Here is a 27,609-nt window from a genome sequence, read left to right as displayed (position 1 = left end):
GCAACAAAACCTACATTTCGGGGGCTGACCCTTCAAATGTTGGGAAGGGTGCTTACATCATGGGTGGTGGAGGAGGGGCAAACTTATTTGTTTGGGTCATCTAATTTCTTTATGCATTTTTTATGAGACTATTCTAGTGCAGCTTCAATGTTACAAGCAGTTAACTCTCTTCTTTAAGGTTTAAAGCACCCACTTATGGACTGCTGTGAGAATTAGTGGTCTCCTGTTCCCTCTCTACCCTTCCAATCACTCCCCTGGCATGCAAGTCTTAAACCCACATCACAATTTCAATTGCCAAAAAAAATTGGCATTTGAATGCAGGTACTAACAGTGAATTGCTGTATGTTAGTAATTGGTGGGTTCTTGTTAACAGAGAAATCCAGGTGCTGTTTAACATATGTGTCCTTTTCTGTCTGGCAACTGCTCTGAAGGTCAGCCAGGTCTAGCCAATATAGCCCAACATTTCAGGGGGAGGGAGGTGCTGAATCCCATTCAACTCAATGGTGTTGCACCGATACTTGTGTTTAATGCCTGGATTACTTATTGGTAATCTTCATTACTCCTAGCCCTATTCTTCCTTTTCCCAGTGTGTATGAGACAGTACTTGTGTATAGGGCACTCTGCCTCATACACAAGTACTGGGATGTGGTAGAGGTACATGGAGGTAATGCTTGATTTAGCTACCTGTAATCTTTATTACTCCTAGTCCCACTCTTCCGCATCCCAGTACTTACCTATGAGGCAAGGAGTCTCAACCGTAAGCTCTGGGGCAAGGAAGAGGGACATGGAGGTAATTCTGGGCCGAGGAGCTGATTTTGGAGGTTGGGGTGTGAGGGAGAGGGGATGTGTGGGGGGGTGGGCAGGATTGTATGACAAATTATAATGGCTGTCCATGTCCAGGCTAAGCAGGCATGATATGTGGTATTAGTGGCTAGAGAGGCATTTTGGTGCAGCCAGTCTAGTCATTCCTCAGTTTGGTATGACTTTTTTTTAATGGGGCATTTAAAATAAAGCAGTCCTGCTAAGTGAATTACCTGGCTAGACTGCCTTTTGAGTGCTGCCAGTCTAGCCGTTTCTTACTGCGGCATTGCATATTTTTCCCGGCATCTGTGATCAAATTATATGATATAAGTCATTTATAACGCACCTGCACACAAGTGTTTCTAGGCGCGACAAGACAAGGATTGAAGATAGAGGGAGGACAAGACAAACAATCTTACTAGGCCTTGTGTCCTTCAGATCGTGCACGTGCGATAACGAGAAGCGCCAGGGGAAAGGGACGGGGGAAGTGCAAGGGAGAGGGGAGGGAAAAACAGGGCAGCAATGATCTAAGTAAGTGCTGTCAGGGCAGCACAGCTCTGGGTAGTGCAAGGAGAACAAGGGACTGTAGGGTTACAGTTACAGCCCCTAATTGCATGGAAGGACCAGAGGCAGTGCAAGGGTGATTGATCAAGAAAGAGTCTCGACTCAGTGAGACTCTGAAGGTAGCCAAGCAACCAGTCGGTACAGCAGACAGGTAGGTCAGTAGGCCAGCAGGGGAGGGAGAGAGAGAAAGCAGAGGAGAAGAGGACGGTTTTGAGCTGCTTCCAGAACTTACGGTGGTCTGGTGAAGCTTGAGAGTGGCAGGGAGGCTGTTACAGAGGGAGGCACCAGAGGAGAGAGATCTACCCCCCACTCTCTTCCTGGAGAAGCATCTAACCCTTAGAGAGTTGTAGGTAGCTGAGCGAAGGGCTCGAGAAGGAAGATATTTTGGAAGAGAGCGTTGGATGTAGTGCGGGCTCCGGGCCCAGAAAGCCTTGTGGACAATGCAAAGGGTCTTGAACTTGATACTTGCAGCAACTGGAAGCCAGTGGAGAGATTTCAGGGCTGGAGAGATACGATCCCTGTGCTTGAGGCCAAGGATAAGTCTCGCAGTCCTGTTCTGGATTAGTTGCAGGGGCTGGATAGTAGAGGAAGACAGATTGAGAAAGAGGCTGGTGCAGTAGTCCAGCGTAGAGAGAACCAGGGCTCTGCAGACAGTGAGCTTCTGGGCTAAAGTGAGAAAGGGAAGAGTCCCTTTGAGGAGGAGCAGCTGGTAGTGGGACTTCTTGGCGACATTCAAGATGTGAGGAGAGAAAGAGAGAGTGGAGTCAAAGATGACACCAGTGTTGTTTGCCTCACAGGAAGGCGAAGGAAGAGGGCCCAAGGCGGGCGGCCAGAGTGAGAGAGGGAAAGCAGGGGCAGGAGCCCAAATGAGAAGGATCTCCATCTTACTGACATTAAGGCAGAGATCGTTGGAAGCACACCAATCCTGAATCGCGATAGACAGTTGGGAATGAGTGAGAGATGAGAGGAGTATGACGGGAGCCTGAAGGAAAGCGGAGTGTCATACGCATAACACTGAAAGTTAGAGGAGAATGTAGAGATCAGGTGGGTCAAAGGGGCCACATAGAGGTTTAAAAACCAGAGTGAAAGGATGGAGTGGGGAGAACGGGACCAAGTTGGACCTGGGAGGGGCAGTCCAAGAGGAAGGAGGTCAGCCACTCAAGGGCCTGATCCGTGATGCCCAGGTTCTCATGGAGTCGATTGATCAGGATTGATCAGGATGGCATGGTGGACCGTGTCAAAGCACAGGAAAGATCAAGGAGGATGAGGACAGAAGATATGCTGGAATCAAGGTTAGAGAGCAGAACTTCACAGGTGTTCAGGACAGCAGTTTCCATGTCTCTGGCAGCTCTGAAGCCAGACTGATGGTCATGGAGACAACCAACAGATTCCGTATGGAGAGTAAGCTGGGAGATGGCCAGCTTTTCCAACAGTTTGCCCAGGACAGGGGTGATGGAGATTGGGCGATAGTTTGCCGGGCAGGCAGGATCGGCAGAAAGCTTCTTGAGGAGTGGGTGCATAAGGGAGTGCTTAACGGGAGAGGGGAAAGAGTGATTACAGAAATCGGTCAAGGCTGGAGCGAGGGTGTCAATGTGGTTCTTGATGGTTCTGGTGGAGAGCACCTGTTTGGGTGACACTTTCATAGATCAGACTTGTCTAGAAACATCATCAGGTGTTGTCAGAGAGAAAGAGAAGAAAGGAGGAAGAGAGGTAGAGATGGCCAAAGGGGGGCCGAGAGAGGAAGAGGGAGAGGAAGAGGAGAAGGAGGACAGGATGTCCTGAGTTTGAGCATAGAAGTGAGATGACAGAGCCATACAGAGGGTCTGGGAGGGAACAGGAGACGTAAAGACCGCAACAGGATTGACCAGTTCTTTTCAGATTTTAAACAGTTTGGCCGTGTTGTTAGAGGCCACAGAGACACAGGCTTGAATGTGTGTTCTATTCTCGATTAGTGTCATTGCTTCGACTGCCAACTTGGTGCAACCAGTCTAGATTTGTCTAAATGTGGCCTGGCAAGCTTTACTATATTGTTATTACATGTCTACACTGGTCTACATTGTGCAGCCAGTTGGACATGTTTTCATTGTGGCATGGAATTTTTAATAGCAAAGAATTAATGTTCCTGTGCACTGTTGGTGACTTGGATCTATTGGATTGGTGTTACCCTAAAAACAGTTGCAAACACTCAGACAGTGTGCTGTATGTTATAATAAAATACATATTTATATCTTTCTCCTAGTGCAGTGTGCGGCATATCCGTTCAGCAGCACGTGTGTGCGTATTGCGCAAGTGTGATAAACTAGGTCGGCCTAGAGTGTGGCGCGACCCTTGATTTGTTGCTGAGTTGGGGGCCCCCTCAGCATGGCTTGCAGGGGGGCCCCCACATCTTGTGTTACGCCACTGGTCGGGGCCTGCTTGCAGGTGCCTGTCACTGCTGGATGGGTGAGTGGGTGGGTGGACATGAGTCGGGACCTGCTTGCAGGTGCCTGTCACTGCTGGGTGGGTGGGGGTGCAGGGGGACATGAGTCAGGGCCTGCTGGAAGGTGCCCGTCAATGATGGGTGGGTGGGGGATATGTGTGAAGTCTCCCAGGTGCATGGTGCCATGCAGCCTGCCTGGGGGGCATTCCCAGGGGTGATGGTCTCCCTGCGAGGCATGGGGAAAGGGTAGGGACACACCAGGGAGGTGTGTGACTCCCTGCGCACCCCTCAGAATACACATACCCCTCTCGCGCTAGCGGAAATGCGTGTGATACTTCCTGCGCACCCCCAAAATACATGTACCTTCCTCACAAAAGGCCTGTCGCGTGTGATACTTCCCGCGCACACCCGAAATACACATACCCCACTCGCACAAGGCCTATCGCGTGTGATACTTCCCGCACCCGCCCAAAATACATGTACCACGCTCGCACAAGGCCTGTCGCGTGTGATACTTCCCGCGCACACCCGAAATACACGTACCCCGCTTGCACAAGGCCTATCGTGTGTGAAACTTCCCGTGCACCCCCAAAATACACGTACCCCGCTCGCACAAAGCCTGTCACGTGTGATACTTCCTGCGCACACCCAAAATACACATACCCCGTTCGCACAAGGCCTATCGTGTGTGATGCTTCCCGCGCACCCCCAAAATACATGTACCCTGCTCGCACAAGGCCTGTCATGTGGGATACTTCCCGCGCACACCCGAAATACACGTACCCCGCTCGCACAAGGCCTATCGCGTGTAATACTTCCCGCGCACCCCCAAAATACATGTACCCTGCTCACACAAGGCCTGTCATGTGGGATACTTCCCGCGCACATCCTAAATACACGTACCCCGCTTGCACAAGGCTTATCGTGTGTGATGCTTCCCACGCACCCCCAAAATACATGTACCCTGCTCGCACAAGGCCTGTCATGTGGGATACTTCCCGCACACACCCGAAATACACGTACCCCGCTCGCACAAGGCCTATCGTGTGTGATACTTCCCATGTACCCCCGAAATACATGTACCCCGCTCGCACAAGGCCTGTCGCGTGTGATACTGCCCACGCACCCCCGAAATACACTGTACCGGCCCTGTGAACTGGTGCAGGGTTAGCGCGGCCCTTTGCGCTGAATTGGGGATTTCAATGCCTTTTCCTTCCGCAAGGGGCGTTCTTGGGGGCGTAACTGCCGCTGCGAGATGTTCTCTGCGCCAGCGCACAAAATGGCTTTGAAATTCCATGAATATGCGGTGCTCCAGAATTCTGTTTGGCACACACGGCTGGCGCACGCTGGCGCACGCTCCCTCTCTGCGCTGCTCGCATGCCCTGCCTCTGCGCTGAAATCTATTAATTACCCCGCTGGACTTTTGAAATGAGCCATACTCTCACAGACGGAAAGCAAGCTTGCCCAGTTTAAGTCACAAACTGCATTCGAGGAAACTTCCACTTCTGCCAATCCAATATTTCCAAGGAGGCCATTATTCTCAGCCTGTACCTTCAATGACTGAATACAAGAGTCTCCCATGATCCACACAGTCTGTCTTCTGAAACACATAGCTGTAGCCATTATCCCTGCTCTCACAACTCCTGCAGACAAAACTCCAACTACCCTCTCTTCCTGTACACCACACACAGCAAACATGATTGGCTAATCCCCACAGTGCCCTTTCCATGCCAGGCATCCACAAAGGTCCCGGATGTGGCACGTGCCATCCGCGGACTTCTACATTCGCACAGACCGATAACACAGGGGCAGCCATTCTACCCTTTCCACTTTCATGTTCTCAACACTCCCTCATTGGCGACTGCTTTCAAAGAGTCACACATCCATCCACCAATCACATCCAAAACCTCTACACCTAACCCTGTCATCTCACTTCAACCCTTGAAATCTTAGAGTACATATCTCCTGTTAATGAAAGGCATCTGCATCAAAATCTACTGTGCAACGGTCCAAGATTTCTATTTCCAGATTCAAAAAGATCTGCATCAAACAAAACATAGTACATGTATGCCTATAAGTAAGTTTTTGTCAACACCTTCATAAATATATATACAGGGTTGCTTCTACTTACCCTGTAATAAGCTTCTCAATCAACATATTCTCCTTTGCATCCACCCTACCAAATGCCATGTTTTGCATCATTCAGCGCACTTACTTACAAGCTGTACATGTAAAAAAAAATATTTTTAAAACCATTTCCATGAAACGTACAAAATGCATACGTGCAATTATTGCAGCACTGTGTGCTACTTTTTTCTAAAAGAAAAAGGAAAAGCAGCTTGAAAAGATTTCTACAACATTTTACAATGGCACTTGCTAAGTGGAAGTTTAATATGTTGGCAGTACATTGATACCAACCAACTTAAACCATTCCAATCTATAGGTGGTTATGAAATCACGTATTTTCTCTCTGCATTCAGTGACTTGTAATACCACTTCTGCCATTACACATCTTGGACTACAACCCCCAGAATGTAAACAAACAAAGAAAACACAGGATTACACTAGACGATTCAAAAGTATAACATTTATATGGAATTGAAAATGCTGTGCATTTAAAGAAAATTGTTTTTAGGACCATTTCAATTAAAATTGAAACATGCTTATATGCATTTCAACCAGCAATGTGAATAACTTCTCTAGAAAAGAAACAAAAAGCAGATGCAAAAGATTTCCACAGCATTTCTAAGTGCCACTTAGTGTGTGCATGTTTAATATATTGACAGTACATGCATACTTGCTAACATAACCCATTCCAATCTACAGGTGCTTACCCAGTCCTATTTTTTGCTCTACATTCTGGGACTTGTAGTCCAACTTTTCTAATGAAAAACTGCAACTACAACTCCCAGAATGCAAAGCAAAAAACAAGACTTGATAGGTGCCTAAATATTTCAACAGATTAGGTTTTCAAGTATGCATCCACTGCCAGCATATTAAACCTACACACAGTACCCCTTAAACATGTTCTGCAAATCTTTAACCTCCGCTTTTATTTCATTTTACAAAACAGTTGCACACAGTGCTGCTCTAATTGCTCATATCCATGTTTTATCTTTCATAAAAATGCTCCTAAAACAAACCTTTCTACAGGGTCATCATTTTCCATTTTTCATTCAATATTAATGTCACACTTTGCAATGTCACTCATTACCCCCTTTCACTGCCACCATTCTCAACCTACTTACACATATGTATGTACTGTCAAAGTATCTATATATGACACTTCACCTTACAAATAAAGTACTCTTCTTTTCCAAACTCTACAATAAGCCACCAAACACTGCAGCAACAACAATCCACCATTACATTACCACTAGGTCACAGTTTCCCTAATTGTTAATTATACCCCAACACATTAAAAATACATTGCACCACAAACACAGCACTTCTTTCATTAAACTCAGCAGCATTAAAGTAACCTATGCATGCACCTTTTCCTTACACCAATTGTTCCCCTTTCCTAATTTCCCAAACAGAACTACTCATACTGAAATTGTTCTAACAACTTAGTTAACATACTTCACTGGCAATTTTACCTCAGTAAAACAGTACCCTAATGTCCAAAGAAGCAAATGAGGGTATTTATGAGACAATGCATTTGCTCATTAAGCATGGAGTGACAGTGCCATCACAACCTCCTTGCAACATTGCTATATATATATAGTGAAATAATTTCAGGGAGGATTGTGGAGATTTACTTATTTATTTATTTTACACTTATAAAAAAGCAAAAAACTCTCAGGCATCACGGGTTAGCAAGATTGCACCTGACTCCTTGTGAGTTGTTGACAGGTGTCATGCGCCCGAACTCCTGGAAGCAGTGGAATCGCTTCCTTTGGGGCGGCCATTGAATGTTCCACCACGCTCTCTGCAACCCACGGTGACGGTCTAGTCTTCTTTCCTTCCGGGTTGTCGACGCTCGGCTCGCCGGGATGTACTTCACTGCCTTCCTCCCGGCGAGCCGCGCGTTGCAACGTTGGAGTTTTTGCTTTCGCTTCCTCTCCTCCCCTGGTTCAACGCTCCCCTGTGTTTTTTGCTCTGAATTCTTTGGGTCCCTATTTTTTCGAGTTCCCCTCATTCTCTATTGTCAGGTCCTCTCCCCTCTCCTGCTTTCCTAGTTTCTCCGCTACGGCGCTTAGCATCCTTTTCCTCTAGCTGCCTTGCAGCTGTTGCCTTCAGAGCCTTCTCAGTATTCTGTTTGCTTCTTGCTCCGTGCCGCTGCTCTACTTCCGGTGGTTGGAGCAGTGCTTACCTGCAAGTCAAGATCTGCATCTCTACGTCTTCCCTACTTCATATACACCGCCATCAGGACATCTTCACCAGCCGGGGCATTTACTGCTTAGTGCTTTTTCCCCGATCACTCGCCTGCCTCGGTGCGGAGTCCCCAGTCCTACCGTTTATCGGTGGCCACTGTGGCTTCGTATCGAGACAGGTCTCAGTCAACACAGCTGCAGACGTATAGAGAGAGCCCCCTACACTACCATTCAGACTCCAGTTCAGCAGGTGAGGAGTCGGAGGGAGGAAGTGGGTCGGAAGAAAACGAAGTAAACATAAGTGAAAGTGTAAAACGTGACAACAGGTTGTAGGATGAATGTGCCCATTACCTCGCCCATTACCTCGCCCATGCGCGCGCAGACAGATTCCCAAAGCACTGCGACTGTTTGTAAATGTGTTACAGGACTACAGGACTATTTGATGTCCATGACTAAATACCTCTCTTTTTCGGTTCTTGACAGGAAAGGAACAGCAGAGAGGTATTGCAAAAAGGCACAGGGAAAGACGAGATAAAATGAAAGGCTACTACAGTAGTAAACATTTTCCTTTTTTCTATGGTCAACATAACCAACATAAAAATGATAAAAGAGTGCCACCTCCCTGCCCAGCTACCAGGTTCCCAAGGGAGAAGAGAACAAAAACAGACCCAGGACAAGAGCCCAAGTGCAAAATTAAAGGAATACGGAACTTGAGAGTAAAGTTGATAAATGACATTGCACCACTTGAGGAACACTGATGCTGAAGTATCTCTGCTGCTGAGGACTATCTTTGACAAAGACAATCATCTATAACAGACCATTTTCTCAACTTTCCTATCCCTACATCTTATTGGGACTATTTTTATACTATGTACACAAGAGCATACATCTACAACGGACTGTTTTTCCTACTTTTGATCTTCACATTTATTATTGGGACTATTTCTATTTTCCACATTTTTATATTTTTATGTATTTATCAGCACCATGTTTATATTTTTATATTTTTCAGTGAACCACATAATATTGAAAATGGTTTGAAAATCATCAATCAAAAATTGTATTATTGTCATTGGATGCAAAATGTTTTTAAACCAGTATATACAGCTTGCTTCAATCACTTGAAAAAATGCTAATTGACTATCGACCTGTACTAAGTAAACTGTACAAATGTTTTTCATATCCTTACATTCCTGATATCTTCATAAAACCCTGATCAATACACTGCAGGACACTTCTACAAACAATTGACGCCATAGCTATTGCAGTACTTTTATTTTGCTTTCTCTTTTTGTTTTATTGCTTATGTTATCTCACATTAAATTATTTAAGTGGATTATGATGAGGTGAATGTGTCTCTATGGCATTAGTGAAGAAGTTAGAAAAACAAGTAGATTTGCAGTTAGAGTAGGACACGGTATTACGCCCATTTGTGGAAACAGTAAGGGCTAGGGGAAGCATTGCAGATGGGAATTTCATGAGAAGATATTTTGATAATTAGATAAATAGTGAATGAAACTCATGGTATAGGTCAATGGAGAAGGTGGAGATAGAGAGAGAGAGATCAAGGGGAAGCTGTTTTTGTTTGCTCACTTATCCCCTAAGCCATGACAGCTTCTCAAGCATTATACTTCAAGAAGTACCTGAGTACAGAGCACACTGCTTGGTACATCTCGCAGTATGCCAGAACAGAGGACAATTTCCTGGACAATAGGCCATGATAAAGTATGTTACAGGATCAGAATTCCCATACATAGACAGCTACCTAAAAGAAACACATATGATGGAGAATATAAGAACAAAAAGTAAGTTACTGATGTACATACTATCAGGTCCAAAAGGAGGAGATGTTGACGTAGTGGATCACCAAATATTAATTTGTACAGATGCCCAGTTTTTTTTGAGACCTCATTGTGCCGGCAGACAGCAATTAGAAATAAAAGGGAAAGTATATTCCTCAGGAGGATGTGGTGATGGAATGATGGTATGCAAAGCAGAGGCAGTATGGACTACACCAATAGAAGTGATAAAAAACGCGACAGAGTGTCCCGTTAGGAATGTAAAGAAACTGCAAAATGTTTAACATGGGTAGAAGATGAAGCAGGACCACTACCCATAACCAACCTACAAGCACCAACATTATGCATTAGAAATAATGGTTCAGTAAAGCTTAGGGACAATGGACGTTACAAGCGCATTATGGATTTGCCAGGTATGAAAGTTGGCACAGCTGTCCTAATGGACCGTTACTGGAGTTGCGGTACGAGAGCGTATATGCAGCTTCCACCCAACTGGGGTGGCATATGTACCCGCACATGATGAGGAGAACGTGTCCTTAACAGAGGCCACATACACCCTGAAGGGCAGCAGGATAAAATGGAGGAGGAAGTAAATGACATTGAGGTTGATAGCTGGTTCAGTTATTTATTGTCCTGGATGCCTACATGGCTTACAGATGCATTCAAATTTCTGTTGCCAATTTTGGTACTGGTCCTAATGGCTTTTTGCATCTTGAGAATAGCAATAAACCAATGTTAAAAGACTGGCTAGAAGGCACTCAGAATGACAGTAATGGTTAATGTGACTGACACCGTGCATCAGTGCACTAAAGCTGATGAAGAAGTTTACTGCCCCATGTACCCATTGGGGCCGCCAACTAGACAACCTGGAGCATTGTTTACATGCCCAAAAGATACCCATAACTACAATGAGCAAAGGATGAAATGTGACGACAGTGGTGAGTGCTGGCTTATGACATGCAGTGCAGCAGAATGCGTAGCACAAGGCGGTAACGTGTGGGTGGACACCAGAGTGTGGCTGCCCAAGGATGGCTATTATATGATGAGATAAAATGAAGGTGTGGTCGATGAACCCGACCAGAGGGGTGAATGAAGTGAGGCAATTGTTTGCTAGAGAGCAGGTGCCCCCCTTCATTCCCCAGAAAAAATGTAATTACAAAATCAGAAAGAACACATTTGAAACTGCACTTTAAATCCCCCTGGAAATGCAGCTGGCACAAAGAATAGTTTGTTCGCTACACAAGTAGGGACAGAGGAGGCATTTGTTTGGGCAATTAGTGTGTCTTATTAAATAGAATAGACTAGAGGGCAGGAAAGGGTCTACCAAGATAGGGACTCACAATACTAGTAGGGCAGTATGTCTACAGGTATGGGAGGTTGCAAGGTTGCAGCGTATATATATATATATATGTAGAACTGAGATGTGCCAGGCATGCATCAGGCCGGTAGGCAGCAAATAAATGCATAGCTTATGTGCTGCAGAAGAAACATAACGCTAGAAAATGTCATTTTAAAAATGGCACCAGCAGAGAATTCAACCTTGCAATGTTAGGAAAAGCCCAGTTGAACACACTTGAACAAATCAGGGAAAATGCTGTAGCCGGCTTGATGGTGACTAGCCAAAGGATTGTCAATGCCGAGCCGTTGCAGGAAGTGCACATGGCGGAGTAAGATATTATTGTGTTCGTTCAGTTGTCAGATCAATTGAGTTAAAAGGACACAGCAAACCGTTTCAAGTTCATCCCACCCCAGGAAATCAGAAGACAGTGACAGATTAATGTATTCTGCACCCAGTTAGTCATGACGGGAGGATCAAGAAGCGGCTAAAGAAAAAACAATTAAATGCTGCGATTAAATCTTAACAGGGAAAGAGCAGGATGACTCACAGAAATAATTATTCATAAATATGTCAAGAGTAGGATGGCAATCACGGATTGCGAACAAGGCCTTGAGCATTTCATGGTAGGTAACATGGGCTATTTGATTTAATTGAAATAAGGCGACACACTTGTCGCTCCCTCTTTCTTACCTAGATAAACATGTAATCATGCAGCCAGTTCATGGATAGTGTGATCACAATGTACCCGATTAGCACATGTCTTTTTTCACTGCACAAGTAATTTAGGGCCAACCATTAATTTCTATATATGATGAGGTAGCACTCTTTTAGGGGAAGGTACATGGGTGGCATCTAAGATAATGACTGTCCAAGCCATAGTTGTGCACATATAGGTTCCATATGCAGCTTAGTAGAGGGAGCCAATGAGCAGGAGCAATAGATTTTCATAGCTATGACATCGCAGTGATCCTTTTGTACTATATAAACTCCTGTTGTCTGTTCAAACGTTGGAGAATTCTGGAGTGAGAGCCTGGCTTTAATCTTGATTTTTTTCTGCAGTCTATTGCAATAAATTGGTTACCCTGCATTCAGCATACCACACTCTGTGTTGTCTCTTTTTTGACAAATGCTGGTTAAGGGGCAATTTGCCCTTTTCTGACCCTCTTATCAAAGGGATGTGTCATTTAGACTGTTGTTTTAGCTGAGTGTGTATGTAACGTGGAATATGCTGTTTGAAATCCACAGAGCTGCCCTGTCATCCCACGGCCCTCCTCAGTTCCCATCATGTAGGAAGTGCATGCTTTGCTTTGTGAATTTCAGGCACACATGTTGACCGTAGCCACAGTAAATTTGGAGGTGTTACATAGATGCCTTCTTGACCTGTAAGGGTGTATGTGGTATTGGGGTGTTCATCTACCCATTTGTGATTCCTCAGGTATGCTGGTAATGATGTCCTGCTCTAAGTGCATGAGGGTCTCTGGTGTGAAATCAGAGAGGCCCCCTTGATCTTCAACTGAGAGAATCCTGGCGTGCTTGGACCTCACACATGCCCAACATCGTTCCATTTCTTTTGAAGTCCATTGCATGTCTGGCGCTTGATGCCAAGGGCACTTACATCCTCAGTAACCCACTCCCACAGGACAGTCCTTTGTTTGATGTTGCTAGGGTATATTGGCAGGCTCTGGAGTGCCACCCGGTGTTGCAGGCAAAAGTGCAGCAGTAGCTCTAACTATGTTTCTGTAAAGGTGCACTTCCTGTGGGCGGGCTTTTGAGGATCCTCTCCAAAAGCCATTGTGAAATTGATGAATCATCAAGTACTGTTCGTTCTGTTTTAAGTAAAATGTGTGGGAGTGGGCTCTGTGTATTTGATACTAATTATGATGACTCATGATTGTCAGCAGTTGCAAGATGCACAAGTCATTGTTATGTTATGTTATGTTATGGTATGTTTTGTTATGTTATGTTATGTTAATAGTTTCTTGTAAAGCGATTTGTCAGCCGAGGATTTCCTGGCACTTGAAGAGGAAACAATCAACGCATAGGACTGAAAGGTGTGAGAATTTACCTGAGGAAGAGAAAGGTTTTGAGTAGTTTCCGAAACTTAGAATAGTCTTCAGTCAATCTTAATACAGGAGGGAGGGAGTTCCAGAGCAAAGGGGCAGCATCTGAGATCGGCCACCAACAGATTTCTTTTTGAATCGAGGGACCATCAGATGTCCAGGTTTAGCGGTTTGCATTACTCCATGTTTGCAACATTATTTATTATTTTTACTTTTATTTATTTTAGTTGCTAATTACAACTTCTTCAAATATTGACATAGGAATCTCAATGTGCATAATACAATTTTTCAAGCATTTTCCAAATATTTACCATGCGGCATGGTCAAGTGCATAGTAAAACACACATGTAATTGGTGATTATGCAGTGTTAAAGCGCAACAACACAACAATGCTTGGGACATGTACCAAATAAAATTCTAGCATTAAATTATTGCAATTCCAATTCAACTCCATTATATGTGCAATTGTGAATTATCATGAATCTTTAAGGCAAGTAAAAAGTTCACTGTATCAATATTTGCAGAGACATGTTCTGCATGAAAAAATTATGACCACAATATTTATTCAGTGAAAATTACAAATTGATTGAAATATTTAAAAAATAATTCCCTCCTTTGTTGAGCTAGGGAAGGGCAGGCGACAAATCAATGTTTTAATGTTTCTTGTTGCTCGGTAGCTTCACAGAATCTCCAGGTTTTATCAGCATTCAAAACTTTCTAACGCAAGGCAATTTGAATTTTGGTGGGCCTAAGGTTTAGCCGAATTCTGAAGAGAACTGCAGTTTAGATAAGGTGAAATCTTGTGTAAAGGTTTTAAGGGAAAGTCAGCAGCACGTAAACTTGAATAGGTGTTACACTTATACCCACATTACACACCAGTCCCAGTACCATAACTTGGATTTGGCCTTGTCTGGATGGTCTATTAAAACATGCAAGGAGATATCAGCTTTTATCAAAATCCCTTTACAATAAGTTACCCAGGCATATACAGGGCTGTCCATGTGGCCATTCAGGGCAGCAGTTAATAAAGGAAGCAATGTCCTTCCTTTGGAAGGGCTACTTAGGCATTTTCTGTGTAGCACTAGTGCTTGCCAAGCAACTATCGACGATAAAGAAACTAGACCACTCACTCATGGTACGCTCTGAGGTAAAGACAGCATTTTTTTCCAATATATGCCTTCTATGAGATCCCACTTTGGATTTTTTGCTGCTTACATTGCGCTCTATATGTGATCATTGGACCGACTTTCTGTTTGTAAAAACGAATGGCTGGAGCGTGAGAGAATTTGCCAAATTTCTTTTGAATTATTCTAGCTTGTGCTATGAAGATTCGCATTTTTGATTTTAATTCATCTTTATATGGGAGGTCAGCAATGCTTTTACTGATATTCTGGCCCAGATTCCTATATTCATTCACCACACAAAGAGGAGTTTTGGAAGTTACCATCGAAATTTGGATTTGGTTTTGTTAATGGTAGGGTACAACGTTAGGGTGTTAGATTTCAGGATATTCATTTGAGCATAAATATCAAGAGCATTTAATTTTTGTTGGCGACCCACAGGCGTCTGATCAATTAAAACCAAATCATTGGCGTGTAGGAGCCAGGATACTTGCCTATTGCTAAGTTTGGGAGGGAAGGAACGTGTTTGATCTAAAAAGACATTAATATCTCTAATATAAAAGTTAAAAAGAATGGAAACTAAAATACACCCTTGTTTGAGGCCAGTCTCGGTTGGAACTGCTGCCGAGAACAAGCCATCCTTCGTCAATTTTACTTTTATGGATGTGCCTGAATAGAATTGATGTATTAGGTTTACAATATGTCAAGGACAGCCTGCATTCGTTAATTCAGACCATAGCAACTCACGGGATACTGAATCGAAGGATTGTTTAAAATCTATAAATGCTAAAGAAATGCGTTGTCTTGTCATGATGTCTTGTTTTTTGAATGCTGCTAAAAGAAGTACATTTACTGATGCTCTGATTCCTCGGACGAATCCAGATTGAAGGTCGTCAAAAAGGTCAGCCCTTTTCATCCATTCAGTTAGTCCTTTTAAAAATAGCGTTGCAAAAATCTTGCCTGGGATATCCAGGAGTGCTATAGGTCAATAATTGACTGGTTCATTATGGTTATCTGTCTTTGGAATTATTATAGACTCCTTCCAGGATTTCAGAATAATACCCTTCTTCAGTACATTGTTAAAGATAATTTCTAAAATTGTGGCCCATTCATGTGGGTGTGTTTTAGGAATTGCATTCAACGGGCCATCAGGGCCTGGAGCTCGAGAAGTGCTGAGTTTGTTCATTAGTAACAGGATGTCTAAGTGATCAAAGGCAAGAGTGATGGGAGCTAGGAATGCGATGACAACAGGCGGGGCTTGGAATGGCCCTCTGACAAATAGCCTTGAAAAGTGGGTGACCCACGCTTGCTCACTCACGAGTTCAATAATAAATATGATGAAGCTGATTGAGGCTCCTCTTTTAAGAGGCTCCATATTTGAGCTGTAGACTTGCTAGCTAGTGCAGTTAACATTTGCTCCCAATCCTTTTGTCTTTGCTACGATTTTATTTGTCGAATTGCATTTCTGCATTGAGTGCAGACATTTGATCTTACTTTCTTGCAATTAGAGGTGCAATACTTCCTTTGATTTTTGCGGAGTTTAGATTTTAGCAAGATTTTTGCTGGATCAAAAAGATACAGATGTTTCAAAATTTGACGATTATGAGAGCTAAAAGTTTCTGCAACCAGCATAAGGCTATTTGTATATTCACATTTATTTGTGGGGGAGAATAGATTTAAGATGCTCAATGGGGTTTACCTTCAATTGGTCTATCTTGAAAGGTGACCACCTTAACCTGTTCTTACCTGGATTAAGTGGAATAGAGCCATTAAAGAATTCACAGAATGTATTAGATCGTATAGGCCATGTGAACACTAGGATGTTGTGATCACTGGCGTCATAGGGGACGACAGTAAACGATTTTATTGACTTATCTGCATCTGAGGAGATGAAAGCATAGTCCAACATGGCCTGAGAGGCTCCTCTTGACCAAGTAGGGGCCGAGGGTACCTCCCCAATGACTGTGCCGTTCAAAAGTGTAAGATTTTGGACCTTCATCTTCATCAATGAGCCCCATCTCACAGCTCGGCGCAATAATGGTTTATCGTCATTACCTATGCATCTAATGTTGAGATCTGCAACTAGTAAAGTTACACTGGATTAACCATCAAGCGCAAATAGGACATTATTTGATGCTCATACATGTGTTGCCCATTTACCTTGACGTTTATCTGCCACAAAAGAGCGGCTCAGCAGTTGGTTTGTTTGAAGAAGTTAGATCTGGCTCTGCTGGTGCGCTAGTCCCACTGTCCGAATGGGTGTGTCATGTGGTATGTCCCACCCTCTATGGGTGTGAGTGGGGACGGTGTGCCAGAAATTGTAGCTGTGTCTAAAGGTGTGTGCATGGAATTGAAAGTGTGTCTGTGGGAGAAGAGGGTGATTTGTGGCAGTGTCCACGTGTGTGTCATGGCATAATGGGTACGTTTGTGGGAATTTACTGAAGTTTTGAGGGGCTTAGATTAGGTATCTTGTGTATTGTATGTTGCACCGGCAAAATGATTGAGTATGTGTGATGCAAGCAGTGTTTCATTACATAATGTGTTGCGCAACCATCTTGAATGTGTGATGTCTATGTTTGGGTGTCTGGTTAAAGTTTTGTGTTGTATTGGATTGTGGTATTTTTGTTGTTGATTTGTGAAGACTTCCATCCAAGTCGATGGGTGGAGTCGGTCCGTGTGAGGCTGACTATTAGAGTGGGAGTTCTGAGGCATACGTGTGTTTTCTTAGTTACTCAGTCTCAGAGACAAACTGCACAGAATGCTGTGGCTGTTGTAAATTCCTCCCAGTTTAAGTGCTTGCCTTCGTGAATTCTGCCATACTCAGTCAATTGGTTTAACTTACTCCAATTTTGGCCAACGTATTGATCCGGAGCAAGCTTTGTAACTTTTAACTTCTGAGCTCTTCATTTTCAGTTCTTTATTAGTGTCGTCATTATTTTGAAGGTAATGTTTTGATTAGTCATAGTTTTGGGATATTCCAACAGAGCAGAGGGGCAGAGCCAGAGAAAAAGGAAAACAAAATGCAGGACACTGTTTTCTACGGCCGAAGGTTGACAACATTTCGCCTGGAAAGAGTTTGTGGCATTCTCGGGTTTGGCCTTGCAGTAAAAGCTAGTCTCTGTAAGTCATTTAGCTGGTGCAATCATTTTTTATTCCGTGTGCCAGGAGATTGGCCAAGGCAAATGTTTGTGTTGTTTTAAAAAATTAAGGTCTATCACTGTGGGAAACGTAAAATAAGTAGATTACTTCAGAAAATATGCCGTGAAATATCTGCGATAACACGCCATCTTGTTTGACTTCCTTTTGTCAGTTTTACGTAAGTACCTCAGACTTTTATCGGGTGTACAATTGGTGCCAATTTTGTACAGGCCAGTTAGACAGGCCCGATTTATGCTGGTTGGCATTCAACGCCTGAAGTCCCACATGTCAGCTTTTAATAATTGCTAAGAAGGACCAAAGAAAATATTAAGAGCTTTCTTTTCTTGGACCGGAGTTCCGATTGCTCGGCTACGGATAGCAGGAAGAGCCAAACCACCCTTCAAGAAAGTTTACATTCACATCATCGCCAAGCGACGACTTGCGCCGGAATGGTGGAACGGTCGGGAATTGATTGAAAACGACACAATTAAATCAGATGCAGACCCGGTGTTCGTAGAGACAGCAATTATAGGCGCTGAACGCAAGAAGACGAAATGGCGGGGATTAGACGTCCTGTGCGCCTATGGGGCCTGCTATGGTGCATGAGTAATGCATGGCGAGTTTAGACAGCTGAAAATAGTCAAGGTCTCCCAGACACCAGAGTACACTTTGGAAGATGGAGCCTGCCCAGATTAGGGAAAAATTCCTGTGAAACAACACGCCCCGGTAGCAGCAGCAGTAGCAACTTCGACAGAAACACGAAATGGAGTCCCCTTCATCAGACATTAACATTCCACACGGTGAGTCATTAACCTACAAATAACCCCTCTGCAATAATCCATTGCAAAGAATATTAATCCCCAAGCAGGAAATCAGCAGTTACCCGGCTGCAATTTTTCTTTCCTTTTAGGCCCAGCTGTCATGGCGCCTTTTAGAGCATTGGGTTTAAGCCACCTTATGCAAACCAGATAAAGCTATCGGGCCTGCTTGCTGCGGCATAGGCACTCCCTAGGCTTGTCTCAAGCAGGCACCATTCCTTTTCCTCTCGGCTATGTCGATAATTGAGACCTCGTGGCTCAGCGCAGCCCTGGCCTTTTGCGTAACCTAAATCTGTCCTGTGGAAACTGCCATGCATTTGTGCTCGCTATACACAGGAAGGACTTTCCAAACACTTGTGGAAGATAGCAAACTAGGTCAACCTTGTGACAAACTAGGTCCACACCTGCTGCGATGAAGGAACTAAACGACTATGCAATCACAAATATCCCTTTTTATGCAGGCTTGTTTTAATATGGCATCCACTAGTCCAGGGGTCTGCAACCTTTGGCTCTCCAGATGCTTTGGACTACAGCCCCCATCATCCTTAGCAAGCATAGTCAATAGAGTGGAAAAATGGAAGTCGTAGTCCAAAACGTCTGGAGAGCAGCTGGTTGCAGACCTCTGTGCTTGTCAAACCTTTAACCCTCTGCTGACTAATCTGCCCCCTGTTGATGGGTCTCTCGCTGGATCCCTCCTACTCACTTCCTAAATTACAAAGGCGCAAGCAGACCACTCAGAGACAGAGCCTGAGAACACTGAGGATCCCCTGTCACGGGCAGTCAGGCTCCGATCGACTAGCATCTTGCGCACGCCATGTCATTAGGTCTTGCTTGGAGGGGAAAGAAGGGATTGAAAGAAACAGGACAGAAAAGAGGGAGAGAAAGAAAGAGGTGGTGGTAGAGGGAGCGCAAAGCTATCTCAGTATAAGAACAAGTTTTATTTTCTATGCACTCTCAAAGCTCAATCCCCTCCCTAATGCAGAGAAGTCAACTTTAGCCTGAACCCAGCCCTCCATCCATGTGTAATCAAATAAAACACAGAAACCCGCTGAGTGGCTCTTTTCTCTTATGGACAAATAATAATTGCCTCCCAAAGCTCTGAAGCAATGTGTGATCTTCACATCTATCACCCTGCATTTTTAGCAAGAATTAATAAGGCACAAGCAATGTAATGAAACCCAATCTCTGTAAGTATGTTCCACTAGTAACCATATTTAGGGTACATTTTCTTTACCTCAGAGGGATCAAACCCTATAATCTTTCTGATTGGTCACAGATCACATCAATAAGCACTTACCTCACTGCAACCAGCTCTCTGACCATCTGACTCCGCGTCACTGGAAACACTCTGTTTCCTGTCCCAGGCTTCTAATCTGCTACACTAGTCTTATTCAGGGATTTGGAACCACTGGCTCTACAGATGTTTGAAACTACAAATCCCATCAGCGCTACCCGGCATAGTCAATGGCAAGGGATCGCGGCAGTCATGTTTCAAAACATCTGGAGAGCGTCGATGTGCGTTTATTCCATTCAAGCCTAAAACTGGACACATGCCATCCCAACGACAAGAAGTCCTCCAAGACAAGAAGTCCTCCAAGAGCAGGGCGCATGGGGGTCTCCCGGCTCTGCAATTTTTCATTTGCAATTGTACATCACAAGACAAAAAAGCATAATTTATCAAAGGGAACTGCAGTTAGAGAGTAATCTTAGTGTTAAGTCTTAGCACGTGTGCTGGAAAACTTTGACAAAGTATGGTCCTTGAATTATTAGAATTCAAACCACATGTGGGGAAGCAGTTTGGTTGGTTGAGTTGTGGAAAGAGTAGAGGCTTAATGGCTCCATGTTGAACAAAGACTTGAGCACAAATCCCTCAGCATTATCCACAAGAGCCTTGCTAGCAACGGCCCAAGCCACCTTGCACCCACCATCAAGGCCCGCATCCACGCTAAGAAGCCAGGACCAGCATCCTAGACCTTGCTATGTAACTCAAAGCTCTGTAGAAACAGACCTGGAGGACATTCCCACAGCAGGGTTGGTTCTAAGCACTGGAGCCATTTCCCAGTGGTACCCAGGAATAAAACCCTGTACCGCTCATGCTGCCAAAAACAAAGAGTCCGCTTGCCGGACTCTGCTTTCCGAGGACCCTCCATCGGCCACCTTCTTTTTCCTTCTGCTTCTCCCTGCTCCTGTAAACTCCTGCGATGAGGCAGGCTTCCATGTCACTGCTTGTGATAATTGCTTCTCAGTCAAGACTGTGCGCTAGCGTGGTGGGCTGATGATGAACCGTATGAGCCCTTTTCTCTGTCTGTGCCTCAAAATGGTTTCATTGCGTGTGACTCTTTACAGAACTTCAAACTAATGACATAACGTGTTCACTGTACTAACATTCCTGCTGCATCTGCACTCAAATACTCGAAGTGATGAACCCAAGATGGACGCAGACGGTGAATGTTCATATGGCCGGGGTATTAATGGACGCCAAAACTAAACAAAGGAAAAGAAAGAAGCAAGCAATCCTGTCCCCACCCGCCCTTTCACCAGGGTACACCGAGGCACGCTTGCCCCAGATATTATTAAATGTGTGGCCAACTTGTGCATTTCACAACACCCTTTGCCAAAGAATTCGGACAGAAAGCTAGCGGTTCCCAGTGAGTTCTTGACATGAACACATGATATATTCCAACACTTCTAAGGCCAGGTTTCCCATACACATGAGTTCATTTCCACAGCAGCAAACCATGACTGTGCCCACCCATTAGAAAATGGCACGCCCCTCAGAAACCATATACAGGCCCATTGGAGAAACACTTCTACCATACCATCAAAGCAATGCCCGGTGCAGTGGCCCAATTCCCCTCTGTATGTATGAATGTCAAAAATAAATAAATAAATCTGGCAAAAATGGCAACGATAAATTACGTACAAGCTATAATGATGTACCTTTTAAATACTGCCCCGGCCTATGTAATTAAACCAGTTTTAGATAGTATTAGGAAATATTACGCTTATAATTTGATCCAGTGCTGGAAACATTATCAGTGTGATGGTCAAATATTTCTGGGTGTGGCTAGTAAAACGATGCTCAATGTGACAATCTGCCATGGGTTCCATTGAGATCTTCGGTCTGCTATAAAATAGAATTGTATTTGCTGTTATACACAACTAGCCATTCACCCTTAGCAGCCTTCGAGAAGTATCCCGGCTGCGGTGCATTGCTCCCAGAAACTTGCCAACAGAAAACGCACTTCACAGATCCCCAGGAAACCGCCCAGTGCATGTTTCACATTGTCCCTAGAAAATTGGCCGATAATGGTTTTGTACAACCCATAAAAAAACACTATGGGCCGCATTCCGGGATTGGAGGTAGCCATGGCGCTATTTGCGCCATAGCTGCCTCCAATACCGGGTCCGGCACCAGTCTTGTTCAATGGGGACTTACTGGTGCAGTCCGACCCTGGCGGGACCGGTAAATCCCCATTGAACAAACCATTCCCCATTACCATTTGAGCCCCCGTAGGGCTCAATGGGAATGGGGAGGACGCTAATAACGGGCTTGCGACTAGCAACCAGGTTATTAGCACCCTAGTCCCTTAGCGGGACCCGTAAGGGACGTGTGGTCAGACCACACGTTCCTTACGGTTCCACTCAACGGACCTCGGAATCGGGCGGTAAGGGATTACCGGCACCGGTCTCCTTACCGGTGCCCGGTATCCCTTACCACTCGACTCGTAATAACCCCCTATGTCAGCATTACGCTGCCTGCAGGTAGTTACCATGGCAGTTTATGAAGGCCCTTACAAAACGACCCCATGTCAGTTACAGATATTGCGCAATGCCTCCTCATGCCAGCTTCACATAGCTCCCACAAAGGTACTATGCTAGTTTCACACAGTCACTGACAATAACCATGCCAGCTTCACATTCGTTGGCAAGGCAATTTCTTCGTGCCATCTCTTTGTCTCCCCAAAAGTACCCCCTCCATCTCCACCATATCTAATGCAGAGGGCACTTTCGCATTCACTCCCCCTCGAACGGACACTACCGGACATGTGGTGCGGGAAATGGGAGCAGGACCGTGGCATCACATGTCAAGTACTGCCACATACGCAAGCTTTATAATATCTTTTTTGCACATACACAGACCCAGATATGCACATAGAGACACCCACACAGAAACACCGAGACACACACAATACAGGCACATATCATGCATGCAGACAAGTACCGTTCAAAAACAGACATGTTATGGTACCATACCTTGCTCTGTGCTGGCAGCCTGCTCTCTGTCGCTTCCATTTCGCTGTGTGGCATCCACGGAAGGTATACATTACTCATCTTCCTGGCCATGTAAACCACTCTGCTTTGTTTGCAAAGCCCTGTAGGACTGTGTGCGTCAATACTTGTCAAAAGTACTGCTGCCCATCAAAACCAGCGAGGACCAAGGTTGCAAGATATAAGATAGACGTTCTATTGTGAGATTTGTTCACTGTCAAGTCTTATCCCTATGGAAATCCTTTCCCTGGTCCCTGTGCCTCGACTAGGACTCTTAGAAAGCAAGGAAGAGTTGTAAAAGCCGACCTTCTCTAACAAGATGACAGGCTAGACGCCATCTTAGATTCTATTCCATCTGTTTTCAATGGGTCTCATTCAAACTCGAGCTCTAGCTACGAACAATCACTGAAGCGCATATAAAAACAACAAGCGTATACAATTCAGCGCAGGAAATGGGCCGGAATAAGACGGAGCTGCGGTCCAGCAAAACTTGTCTTGCCAAAACCAGACTCGTGCCTGCGATAACTCAGCTTCAGATCAGCGAGTTACTGCATGCAGGAGCAACCCACGTCTCAACGAGCAGACCCAGCTTGGGACACTAAATACAGAGACAGCCAAACCCTAACATACTTGTTACAGCTGTCCAAACTGCTATATATGTCCTGAAATCTACAGATTTTTTTTGTCGGGGTGAGTATTGGTACCAATCAAAACCGCAGAGTCCAACATCCATTATTCGCTCAAAAGGGTTTCTTACTGAATCATTATAAGATGCTTCAAATTTAAAATTTTGGGCATTCTTAAGTTCCCATAATGCTCTTTGCTTTTATGCAAATTGACAGGATTGGGTTTCCTGAATATATACTGGCCTCATTATAAGTATGGCGGTAAGGCAACAACGGCACCGGTATCACTACCGGCACCGTTGCTACCGTACTGCCATACTACGAGATGTGCTCGCGGGTCTCACTCTGCACGCCAGGTCCGACCTGGCGGGCAGCGCGGCTACTGCAGGCACAACTCGTGGATGCACCGGCACCGTTATCAACGGTGCCGGTGCATCCAAGCTCCCATTCCCATTCAGCCCTATGGGGCCGAATGGGGATGGGGAGTCCCTTTTTGCCAGCACCCGCGAATGGGCAACTGCCGGATCCGCTGAACTCGGCATGACCCGGTAATTGCCCATTCGAGGGTGCCGGTAAGACCACGGGTTCGGTGGCAGCCGTGCCTTTGTTACAGGCATGGCTACCGCCAAACCCGTCATGAGGCATGAGCATGGCCACGACCCTCCAAGGATGAGAGGGTTCCCGCAGTAATTCTTTTTCCATTTCCAGCTCTGATACAGTGCATCTGCTAGGGTGACTGCTGGGTAATATTTGTGTTGCTGAGTTGGGGCCAGGTCTTCGTTTGTCGCAATGTGCTACAGATATTTGAACTTAGAGGTCCTCTTGAAGAGGATGGTTTGAAGGAAGCTATGCAGCAGCTGACCATGGCAGATTCCTTAACGCCATTTGGCGTGCCGCAAGCGATTCCCCCCACAGGCTCTGGGGAACAGCTTCTGGAGGGCAAAAGGTACAATACATTTGAGACTGTTGAATTGCCTGGTAAGAGCAAACATTCAACGTGATGTCAAGAATGGGGATAGTTAGGTCGCCCCCCCATTGACCTATTCATGGCTAGTAGTAGTGCAAGGTAAGTAGTGCAAAAGGCCTAGTATTTAATGGAGCTATGGTAGACTGCACGGCTCACTGAGCATCCCGGGAAGTGAAAGGACATCGCACGCACAAAGTAACCTAAAAGTCAAACACTACTCAACTTCACCTGTCAGTAGGGACTGAGGGGAAATTTTAGTTTGGCCCTAATTAAAGATAGCCTCACTACAAGTGTGCCAGTCTGGCAATAAATTGGCAGTAATAACGTTTAGCAGCACTTTTATCAGACTGGCAAACTAGGGATGGAGGATTAAATCTGACCCCTACTGGCAGAAAACTGCTGGTCTTCTGCCAGCAGGGGTCGGATTTGCTTCCAACTCTTAGCTGGGGGTAAATCCTCCATCCCTACTGGCCAGCTTGTAGTTTGCCAGTCCGGTAAAAGTGCAGCTAAACGTTATTCATCCTATGGAACTCCATGGAATGAGGATTCCTGGTTGAAACCAGCACTTGTAATTTGCTGGTAATACCGGCAGACAGGTGGCGATAACAGTATTACCATCAGCTGGTATTCCGGCGGTATTACCACAGGGATACCGGCAAACTTTTCAGAGATCCTTTCACCCTCTGATTCTCATCTCCACTCTAGGATGTTGTTCACATCATTTGATGCGGCCGGCGGCCGTCCATGATTTCTTGCAGTATCTTCACAGATTAGAAAGAACAGATCCTGCCCCAAGGCCCAACAATAGATTGAATATTTTGTCCTTTCTAAAGGGCACAAAGGACGACTGTGAAAGCCTTCCTCAGCGAGACAATGGGTGAGTTGAGGGCCTCCTTGATAATAAAGAGAATATTGGTGGGCTCTGTATATCTCGTGGGCTCACGCCATACTGCATTTCAGGAAAGAATTGAAAATCCAAATCCTTCTCTGAAGACAACATGTCGCCTATCCACCTGCACCCCACCACTACGGTTTCATATGATCCCCACCCCAGCGCTCTGCTAGATTTGCACTATATGTGGGCTGTGCAATGTATAGGTTTACACAACCATGGAGGACACCATAGCACAAGCCTCACGATTCAGTGTTCCAAACGGTCTGTAGACACCTTTGCAGCGCAACCGAGGGGATCTGGATCAACAAAGTGCTTGAAACTGATGCGAACGAGTGGTGTATGTTTTGCATCTGGATGATGAAGGGTGGGCACCACTTATAGTTTAGTGGTTAAGTAGTTAATATTCTGTAGTGTAGTAAATGAGAATTCAGAGCACTCCTTGGGATCTTGACAGAAGGTTACCAAAACTAGCAAAAAGAAGAACTAGAAGTCAGTCTAGTTCAAGGTGTGCTCATACATAGCTCTCCTACGCAGTGGCAGTAGAGTTTCATATCAATGGTGTTGTCATTCCCAATGCACACAAAATATTCACAAAAAAGTCAAAGACCTCTTCTGTATGGTGCTGTTAGGTTTTTAATTGCTTGGAGGCAAAAATATATTTTACATCTCACATCCTGTGAGGCAGGCTCTGAGGGAGCGGGTGGCTTCCCTTTTCCCCCGCCACTCAGGTTTGGGTGGTTTTGGTATAGGCGTTAGGGTCTCTGGTGCAGACACTCTTGGCCTCATTATAAGTTTGCCGGTATGGGAACTATGGTAATGGTAAGTTTGCTGGTGCCGCAGTTCCCGGACCAGCAAACTACGAGTTGTGCTTGCGGGTGCCTTTCTGCCCACCAGGTCTGACCTGGCGGGCAGTGCGGCACTGCGAGCACAGTATGTCGGATGCACTGGCACCTATGGGGCTCAAATGGGAATGGGGAAGAATTTTAACAGCCCATTTCTGGATGCCGGCAAAAATAAAATACTGGCGGCAGCCGTGCCTGTATTTCATGCACGGCTACCACCAGCCTCCTAATGTGTCCTCTGTGTCAGGGACCTTGCATGCCATGAGTGAGTCTCAAACATTTGATGACTGAGTTGAGCACCCACTCCTACCACGCTCTTGTATAACACTGTGTGCATCAAAAACCTGTACCGCCGGAGCGGTACTATTTGGGGAGCGCTAATGCGGCTCCTTGAGCAGAGGAGCAGAACTGCACACATCGAGATCTGCTCCACTACTCTGCCATTACAGTCTGCGTACCGCAAGGAGGGAGCTTTCAGGATCCTCCTCAACCCCCCCTCTTCCCCCACCCACCTATTGCTTTTTGTTTGCATGATGCATATCTATGTTCCACAATCATTCTGCACAGCTACATGTTTTATTTGTATTGTTATGTTAACCCATTCCACTGCTGCCATTTCGTTTGATGTTATGTGATGACATTCTTTTATAATACATTTTTTATAGTGCAAGCCTATCGCAGGAGCAACGAAGCGCTGTACTGCTTGTCTGGCAGCAAGAATGTAACAAGTCATCAAGTAAACATTAGTCGTAATGATCACAGTCCAATATAAGGATGGGGGAGTGCACTGAACAGCTGGAATCCAGGTGTTGCTGGAAGAGCATGTCTTCAGTAGACACGTTCTATGCTAACTAGAGCTCACTATTAAGAGTTTGGAAAATTCGGGATCTCTGACACACGGAGACATAAACACACAGTCACACACATAATGCACATGCAAACGCACACACACATAGGCGCTTTAGCACACAGATACGTATACGTGTATGCAGAGACATTGAAAAGCACTTCACAACACACAAACAAACATATAAATATGCAAGCATTTATAAACACACATATTCAAACAGGCACACACAAACAAATTCAGACACACACACATACATACAAGTTCACATATAGGCACATGAAAAGCACCCATTCTGTCAAGACTATATTGACACTATACTCTGCTAAGATTGCCCTATGCTTATTATATGGTGCGGAAGTCTGGGGAATGTCCTTCAGAAATGAAACGGAGATTTTTGAAGCTAAAGTACTGCGGATACTGCTGAGAATGCCCAAAAATGTGTCTCGTGGATACATATTGCTTGAATGTAATGTGATATACTCGAATTTAAGATGGCATTACTTTATGCAAAATTAGCTAAATTGGATAACAATATATTCATTGTAGAATTGATGAACATTTTCATAATATTGAATAAGCAAAAAGATCTGAAGCTATTTGATAGACTTTGTTGCATCAATTCTAAATGGGCTAGAGGTGATGCAACTAGCGGGCTCCCTATACCCATTACAACTATCCAACGGACATTTAAACAGTAATTTATGCTCATAGTAGGGAACAAACCATGATCCACTTAGCAACAAAAACCAATAGCGCAATGTTTCTGGACTATTGGCCTGAGA

This window comes from Ambystoma mexicanum, chromosome 3p, assembly GCF_040938575.1.
Source record: "Ambystoma mexicanum isolate Mex_15411 chromosome 3p, UKY_AmexF1_1, whole genome shotgun sequence".
Classification (NCBI taxonomy): Eukaryota; Metazoa; Chordata; class Amphibia; order Caudata; family Ambystomatidae; genus Ambystoma; species Ambystoma mexicanum.
The sequence above is the reverse complement of the archived record's forward strand: the minus strand, read 5'-3'. Positions refer to the sequence as shown.